Source organism: Nannospalax galili, unplaced genomic scaffold (genome assembly GCF_000622305.1).
Source record: "Nannospalax galili isolate Female #2095 unplaced genomic scaffold, S.galili_v1.0 scaffold284, whole genome shotgun sequence".
In the NCBI taxonomy this organism is placed as follows: domain Eukaryota; kingdom Metazoa; phylum Chordata; class Mammalia; order Rodentia; family Spalacidae; genus Nannospalax; species Nannospalax galili.
The window spans coordinates 460,247-469,376 of NW_008354281.1; positions in this window are offsets into that span (position 1 = coordinate 460,247).

Consider the following 9,130-nt stretch of genomic DNA (forward strand, 5'->3'; position numbering starts at 1 on the left):
TCTGGTGTGTGTGTGTGTGTGTGTGTGTGTGTGTGTGTGTGTGTGTGTTCTTTACACGTTTCCTTCTATCTAGTAAAACCCTAGCTAGCGACCTTTGTCATTATAGACAAGAAACTATCAGGAAGCTACTGTTGGAAGGCTGGTGAGTGACTGCTGTGTGTGTGTGTGTGTGTGTGTGTGTGTGTGTGTGTGTATCCAAAGCTGAAAACAGTTCGCAAATTGTTTCCCAACTGGCATTTTTCTTTATACACCCTGAAAAACAACTGCATTTGTTCCCTCACCGTGGTTCATTCATCATCTATCCATTTAATTTGTAGCAATCTACCTACCTCTTCCCTCTCCATGCAATCTGCTTTCACATTTTTATTAGCAATATGTTTTGCTTTATCTATCTGTCCTTGAGAAAGAGTCTTGCTATGGAGCCCAAACTAGTCTCAAACTTAGGCTCCTCCTGCCTCACCCTACAGTGTGCTGTCTACCACCAGTGTGTACCACGATGCCAAGACAGTAATTTATTATGCTTACCCCCCCAAAAAAGGGAAGAAAATGAATTATAACTCTTACTTTGGTTCTACATAAACATAAATAAATTACTTAACCTTTTAATCTGGGTTTCTTCATCAGTAAATGTATTGATTAGAAAGCATTTACTGTAGTCGGGTTCATAGCAAACATTCGTTGGTAACAGTCATTTGGCTATTATACTACTACATTTTTAGGAACAATACCTCCCCGAATCAAAGAAACCCTGTGCTGCCACTTAAACACCTGCTCTAACTACAATCTCTTCTAATGTCTAGATTCCAATAATCTAAAATTCCCAGTACTTTTTGGTTCTGAAAGTCCAATAATCCTGACATATGCATGCTTTATTTTTTTTCTGCCTGGTGGTCTACATTTTTATTTCAGATTACTTATTGTGTCCCATGGCATTTTCTTCTTTTTCATGATTATTCTGTTTAATCTGCCATTGAATTTGCCATATTTCCAGGTAACAGAAAAGTATGTACTTCTCCAGAAACACTGGTTCCTAAGTACTTTTATTTCACAGCATGGAAACAAAAGAAAAACAAACTTTCTAAAGATTGCAAAAAAATTACTTTTGAAATGCTTATAAGAATATTTTTAAATCATCTTGAGAAATAACCTTGATAATTGGGGATCGTAGGTGTCCACAATGTGAAATTTCTCCTTTAGGGACCACTCCTTGAAATGTCCAACTTCAAGTCTTGTCCTCTGCCTGAAACTTGTGTAGAAGCAGGAGGAGAATACCAGAAGTAAAGTGGGAAAAATAAAAAGGGTTTAAAAATTCTCTAATAGAAAGAGCAGTGAAACAATCCATTACAATTACAACATCCTCACTGTTCTAAGTCCTCCAGCTAAGACTGAACCTTCTCAACTGACCCTGTCCAAGAGGTTGGAGCAGTTCTGTGCATCCAGATCCCCCACCCCAGTTTCTGGCTTCTCTCTGAGGGATGTCTCTTATTCATATCCAGTTTTTCCCAATTTCGGACCTGCTGTTCGGACTTGGACTTTAATGGCTTTTTATTAATGAGCAGCTGCTCCTGGTTGTACAGATCATGACGTCTCATTCATTTCCTGATCAAAGGAGACAAAGACTCAATACTCAGAGTGACAACTTTGAACAGTCACATTTGAAAGCATAAGAGTTTTCTGAAATTTTTAATGAATTTTTTAATTGCTCTTTCTACTAGAGAATTTTGCTTCCTTTCAGAACAATAAACTTTAATATCCTGGAAAATTAAACATTTTTAAGATCTAAAATTCTCCATTTAATAATTAGATTCAATGGCCTAATACACCAAGCAGTCTGAAGCAGCTTTAAAATTTTTCATCACTACTAAATAAAAATTAACTTTCCATAAAGAACTTAAATATTTTCCACTTTCTTATCATTACATTCAATAGTGACTTTTATTGCTTAAAACAGGAAGACCTAATATTTGAGAATGATTGTATAAGTTAACCAAATTTCCTTAGAAGGGCTTAGATAGAAATTTAGAGAAATAGCACATGTTTTGTTTGTACTAGAAACGGATTGAAATGAAAAGAAGGGTGAATTCTCACCATATGTCCAGGTTTGACTCAGTAACAATACCACTTAGCTCATTCCACAGTTATATGTCATATTATGGTTCAAGTAGGTTTGATCTGACCACAATATGGAAATCTAAGACCTTTTAGCACTTCTAAGAGCAAATGTGTAGCTAGCCATACAACCAATATAAAACAGTAATATCACCTATTTTGTATGTGGATTGCAAACTTGAAAATAATACTGACCTTATGGTGGAAGGAGCATTTCTTCAGCTATCTACAGCATGATGGACATGACAGCTGTGACTTTCAATAATCTTAAACCCTCAACAACCTTAAACGTCAGTTTTAGCATCTGCAATATTAGGTTAATAAATCCTTCCTTGTGGATTTATTTTTCGAACTAAATGCCCTAATGTAAGTGGAAATGTGTGGGAAGCAGCAGTAAAATCAGTGAAAGCTTCCAGACATGGAAGCTCATCATCTTCCTATCCAGTAAAACCTTGAGCTCAGTACTGGAAATACTACTTCCAAGGAAAGCAGAGGTAGATTTTCCATAATTAGTAACCAGAAATGGACATATTTGCCAGTCACACATTTGAAAAAGGAAAAGGAGCAGGGATTATTAAGCTTTGAAGGTACAGCCTGAAATCAAGCCCCACCTAGCCTCTTCTGCCCTTTGCTTTAAAGACAGGGTGAAAGAGCAGCATTTGGAACTGAAAAAGGACTACAACCCTTCCCTGACTCTTCAGGCATTTGCTCTACTCATGAGCTGTTTTTCTCATAGCATTATTCACTGCAAATTCCATCCATTGTGCCCATATTTCAGCACATATACATTATTATAAGGATCTTATAACTAATTATTTTCCCCTTTTTTCATTCCTCTAAGTCAGCTCAGTATTTTGTTGTCTGATTACAATAAATATGCTTAAAGGGCAGCCTTCTTGATTTGAACTATTCTGTTTTAAAAGATTCAGCTCTCATTGTCTATCAGTTCAAATCTATTAGGAAGGTTGTCGCTATTTAAAGTTTGATTTTATTTTTAACTGCTGTTTCTGAATCTCCTTCTGGCCACTTCTGTCCCTTGAAAATATCAGACATATCAGCAATTCTGGTCAAAGATGTTTGCTTGGGTATACTGTACACTTAATATGGCAAAAACTACTCATTACGCAGTGAAACACATTTCTTTCTGCAGTGCTTAATTGAAATTGCATCTTTTATAAATGAGAATTAAATTCGTTATAATTATATAAGAAATATTTAGTTAAGAAACTTAATACATACATATTCTCTCTTCTTAGACAGAATTTACATATATTAAGGATCACTGGCCTAAATACATAAGTTGCTCTAAAGACAAAATAAACAGTGAAAATACTCTTGCCATTTTGCCTGATATACTCATAAATATCTTGCCCTTAAGAAATTATTTTCTCTTTTCATAGGCACGGATCCCATTGCCATAGAAACCATAACCACTTGGTCTGTAACTGAGTATGAATTTTATACAGTGTTATTTGGAACATTAGGGCTGTAAGTAAGGCTAAAGTTCAGTTCCTATAATATTTTGGAAGGATTTCTTTATCAGAAAAAAAATCTGGTGGAGGAAATTTTTCATCATATTGCCTATTAATTAACTTAGTTTCTTCCACACAATGAATGCACTGTGTGCCCAACCCTCAATCCGAAGGAACTTCTCTAGTAAAGTCGGCATTCACAAGCAAACAACATTCCTGAAGTGCAGTTTTTCCAGGAGACTTTGGGATCATTGATTCATAATAACTAAAGTAGTTGCTATATTAGGACCTATGAGTGAGGTGACAAGAGGTTTGTAGCTGCCCAGCTGCCCAGCTGCCCAGAAGCATCCAAGTACTTACTATATGCCCTTTGATAGGCACTTCCTTTTGGTACTGTACAGTACAATATATAATTAAAGTAATATATAAATTAATATTTATAAAACTATAATTATTTTCTGGAGAGGAGAAATCTTAAGTAAATCTTGGTGTTTCTTTCACAGGGCGGTGGACCTTCTTGGTGGCTGGAACTGACATGAGTGAGCTGAAAATGCCAGCGATGAAAGTGGAACCTCCGAGTATTCAGAAAGAACCCCAGGACCAAATATAGAAGAGGGTCAAATCATCTCTGCTTGGATGATACAAATAACTTCCAAGTATATGTGATATTTTAAACTTGTTTTTTGTTCTGGCATTGTCTCTGTTTCCCCAAACCATTTCCCAAGAGTTAATTCCAAAGTTTGCCATGTTAGACATTTAATGTAACCAGGCAATACATCAATCAACATTAAGTTCCTCACCAAGTATTGATAACACCCTAAAAGAATATAGCATCTTGTGGACAAGGAGGGATACCAGAATTGACTCAGGATAAGATGCCCAAGTGCAGGTCCCACAACACATGTTAGCAGCTGCCAACCAATGGAGAAAATCAGAGCCAACTTGGTTGGGGTAAGGTGCCCAGTTACTCACACACACATCCATTCATTCATTCTTGTTTTGAGTGGAGTACAGAACTGAGGTTGTCAAGGAGATGCCTTGGTCATCAGATCCAAGAGCATGGTTTTGCTGGGGTTAATTAAAAGTCATTAGTCCAGATGATGTCCATTAATAAGAGTCATTCCTACAAAAGATGTGAATGTACTTCAAGAAAATAAAAAGCCCCCCAAAAAGCTGACTGAAATAAGTCAATTCAAGATATGAAGATAGAATTCAATAAAGAGATAGAAATGCTGAAGAAAAGCCAAACTGAAATGATGCTAGAAATGATACTGGCATAAAAAAACAAATACAGAGATCAAGGGAATAGAATAGAGGACCAAATACAGATGCACAGAACATGTACAGCTACCATATTTTTTATAAAATATGTTGGAGAAAAAACAGACTATCCTACAAATGGTGCCAGGAAACCTGGAAGCAGAAAAATTAAACTAAATCCCTATCTCTCACCTGCACAAAATTCAATTCCTAATGGATCAAGGACTTCAACTGATACCCTAAAACTGCTACAGAAAAAGTATGCTTCATTTAGAGGCACGAGTAAAGGCTTGCTAAATAGAACTCCAATAGTGCAGGAAATAAGACCAGAAAACAACAATTGGATCCTGTGAAACTAAGAACTCTTCTGTACAGCAAAGGAAACTTTCAGTCAACTAAAGAGGCAGAATGGGAGAAATTCTTTGCCCAGCTATCCATCTGACAGAAGATTAATGTTTTGAATACACAAAAATTCAAAAAAATAAAGATAAAGGAAACAACTCAAATAAATAGGCTATACAACTTAGCAGAAGGTTCTCAAAAGAAGAAATACAAATGACCAATAAATACTTTAAAAGGTGTTCAACATTTTTAACCAATAAGAAAATGCATATTAAAACACTTTAAGATTCCTTCTTACTCTAGTCAGAATGGCCATCATCAGAAATACAAATAACTGCTGGTGTGAATGTGCGGAGGAGTGACTCTTCCATACTGTTGATGGGAATGTAAACTAGTTCAGCTACTTTGGAAATCAGTCTGGATGATTCTCAAAATCTCAAAATAGATCTATCATATGACCCAGCTACACTAGTCTTGGGAATACCCAAAGGAATCTATATACTACAAAGATATTTGCATATCCATATTCATTGCTGCTCTAGTCACAATACCTAGGGAATGGGATCACTCTAAATGTGCATCAAAAGGTGAATGATAATGAAAAATGGCATATATACACAATGGAATTTTATTCAGATATAAATAAAATGGCTATGATGTTATGAAACTTGAAGGTAAATGGATGGAATTAGAAAAATTAGACCCAAAGAGACAAATGTTGTATGGTCTTTCTCAAACGTGTATCCTAGCTTGATCTTCTGTTTCCTGTGTATAACTTGGAGTACATGTGAAAGCCAGGAAACCAGATAAAGGCCATGGGGTGGGGAGGATACTAGAAGAAGAAAGGTTTAAGCAGGGAAGGATTTGGGGAGGATGAGGGAAAGAGGATGGGAGGGTTAATCAAAATGAAGGGTAAATGAAAAAGCCATTTGGAAACCTGTCTTGAAACCTAATTAAAGAATACAATTGGAAGGGATAATAGAACCCATCTGATATGAAAGAGGGAGGTGGGGGTTAAAGTGGTTTCAGTAGGCATGAGGGAGGGAGAATGGGAGAGAGGAGGGTAGGAGGTGGTTCAACCAAAACTAAAGATTTATGAAGCAGCTTTACAGGGACCCACTAGTTTGTAAATTAATAATTACAAAATATGATTTTAAAAGAGTTTGAACAGAGGTGCTGTGATGGCTAATCCTGGGTGTCAACTTGACAGGATCAGGGATTAACTGAAATGAGAGCAATCTTCTTGATTGGATCATCTAAAGCTGGAAGACACACTCTAAACATGGGTGTTACCTTCTGATGGCAGCCCATATAAAAGGCCATGGCAGAGGAGAATGCCTGGCTTCTTGCTGCTTGCCTTCTCTTTCACTGGTGAGTTCATCTTGCTGCTGTAGACTGAAGACTAGCTATCTTTTGGAATTCGTCAGACCTTCAGCGCCAGATTGGGACTACTGAGACATCCAGCCTCGTGGACTGAGTGACTATGGATTCTCAGCCTCTCCAGTGTGGTGCAGCCATTGTTGGACTACTCAGATTCTATCCTGTGAGCTAAGCTGATAAATCTCCATACATATCTATTAATTCTACCGGTCCTGTTTCTTTGGAGAACTCTAATACAGGTGCCCTGCATGGGTAGAGAATACTGCTCCCAGAAAACACAGGTTATTAAACAAAAATCTCAGTACCAGGCATGAGATAACTCCCTACAAGTATCAGGGAGACCCCAGAGGTTTCCAAAATAGCATAGGCTATTGCCATTGCTTTTGGTTGTTCATTATATGTACACGGTAAGAGTCTTGCTGAAGACACCATCCACTTTGGTTTCAAGACATAGAAAATCAATCTGGAACTGACCAGGATTTCCTCCTTGCTGGCTAGTTTTCATAGTACCAGAAGATCTTAATCAAGCCACTGGAATAGAAAAGACATTAATGATCATACCCAGCACTGACCCTTGCATACTACAATACCAATCTGATAGATAAGACATGTTCACTAGCACAGTAGTCGTAAGACTGTTATGAGAGTAACCAATCACTTTTTAAAAATTAGATTTGAGGCCAGACGTGGTGGCACATAGCTTTAATCCCAGCATTCAGGAGGCAGAGGCAGGTGGATCTCTATGAGTCCAGCCTCGTCTACATAGTTTCAGGTCAACTGTGACTGCAGGGAAACCTTGTCTCAAAAAGTCCAGAAAAGAAAAGATGGATTTGAGGACTACGCCACAGGAGGAAATTCATGCCTGGTGATGTAAACCTGATCAAAAACCCATGACTGGGGATATTATGGACCCTGGAGAAGAACTTACTATTGTTATTTTGATAAATGGACATGTTGCTAAGTTGCTTTCTAAAGATTTATGTTTATGCCCCAGATCTGTACCGCTCTCAACCTTAGTCAGGGAAGCTTCATTTTCAGTGGGCTATGGTCACTGCAGTCTCATACCTGGTCAAAGTACTGAAAATAAGTGACATTCCTAAATGGAATATTTATATCATCCTGTATGCCCCACCCAAAGGCTTCCAAATAGGGAGCAGAAAGAATGAAGGAACTAGAGAATGAGGAGGAGTGCTTTGAATGCTGTCTTCTGGACATGACATGGCTGCTGCCCTCATGAACTTGCATAGCTATGGTACTTACACAGGTCCTGCATAAAATCAAGCCAGTCAAAATTCCAGCATGGATAGGGAGGGGTTCATAAAGCTCCACCTCTGGCTTAGGAGACACTGGCAGAAAATGGTGCTGGTGAAGGAGAGTGATTGAGGAGGGGGTTGTGGCCACTCATGAGTTATCCATGCTCAGTGGATGGCCCCACAATAAAGCACACATGGATAGCACTAATTGGACTCAGTAGGGTATGAAAAAAAGAAGGGAGAATGTAGAGTTTGGAGGGGGACATTTTGGAAGAGTCTGGGAATTAGAGGGAGAATTGGGATATCAAAATACATTGCATTGCACATATGAAATTCTCAAAGAATAAATTCAAAATAATAGAAAACCATATAATTTTCGCATAATTTCCACAATATCAAGAACCCAAACTACTCCCGGTTGAGTTTAATGCTCCATTCCTGTGAGAGCTGGCCTTTTTCCTACTTGTCCAAAGATGTAACTGGCTCCGTGTATTAGCAAAAACAGGGCAGGATGAAGAACAAGGAGATGTATACAGATATTCTTTTTTTAAATTTTATTTTTATTATTTTTTATTTGTATGCGTGTATTGCCTGTATGTAGGTAAGTGCACCCATGTCATGCAATGCCCGTGGAGGTCAGAAGAGGCTGTCGGATCCCCTGGGACTGGAGTTATGGACAACTGTTACCTGACATGTGGGTGCTGGGATTCGAACTTGGGTCTTCTGCAAGAACAGCCAGTGTTCTTAACTGCTGAACCATCTCTCCAGCCCTGTTTTTTACTTTAAAAAAATTTATTTGTTATTGTATACAGGTATTCTTTAAGGAAGGTTCACTGAATATGCCACAAGGTTATTTCTGTTTCTATAATTTACGACAAAGGAGTTGGACATTCCAATACAAGGAAAACTGAGAAATAGCCTTTGTTCTAGATTGGCCTGTGCCCAATGTAATGATTAGCACTCATAGAGTGTTTATTACGTTCCAGGCACTGTTCCAATGCAGTAAGAAGCCCAATGGTTTACTGGACCAGGGTCTGACATGATATAGGCAATATTATGGCACTAAAAGCAAAAGGAGTGCTTTCCTTTACTGAAAGCTTACCACCTGCTGGTGTCTAGTAACAGACCACATGTATGATTTAATCAGTCTTCAAATGATGTATGACAGTACTGACACTTTCATTATTTTATGAAGAGACTGAAAATAAAATGAAATATGTTGTTGAGAACATAGAAATGGCAAGGAATGAACCGAGATTTTGAACAGGAATTTGGATCACAACCTGCTTTGCTAAACACTCTCTTCATATATAC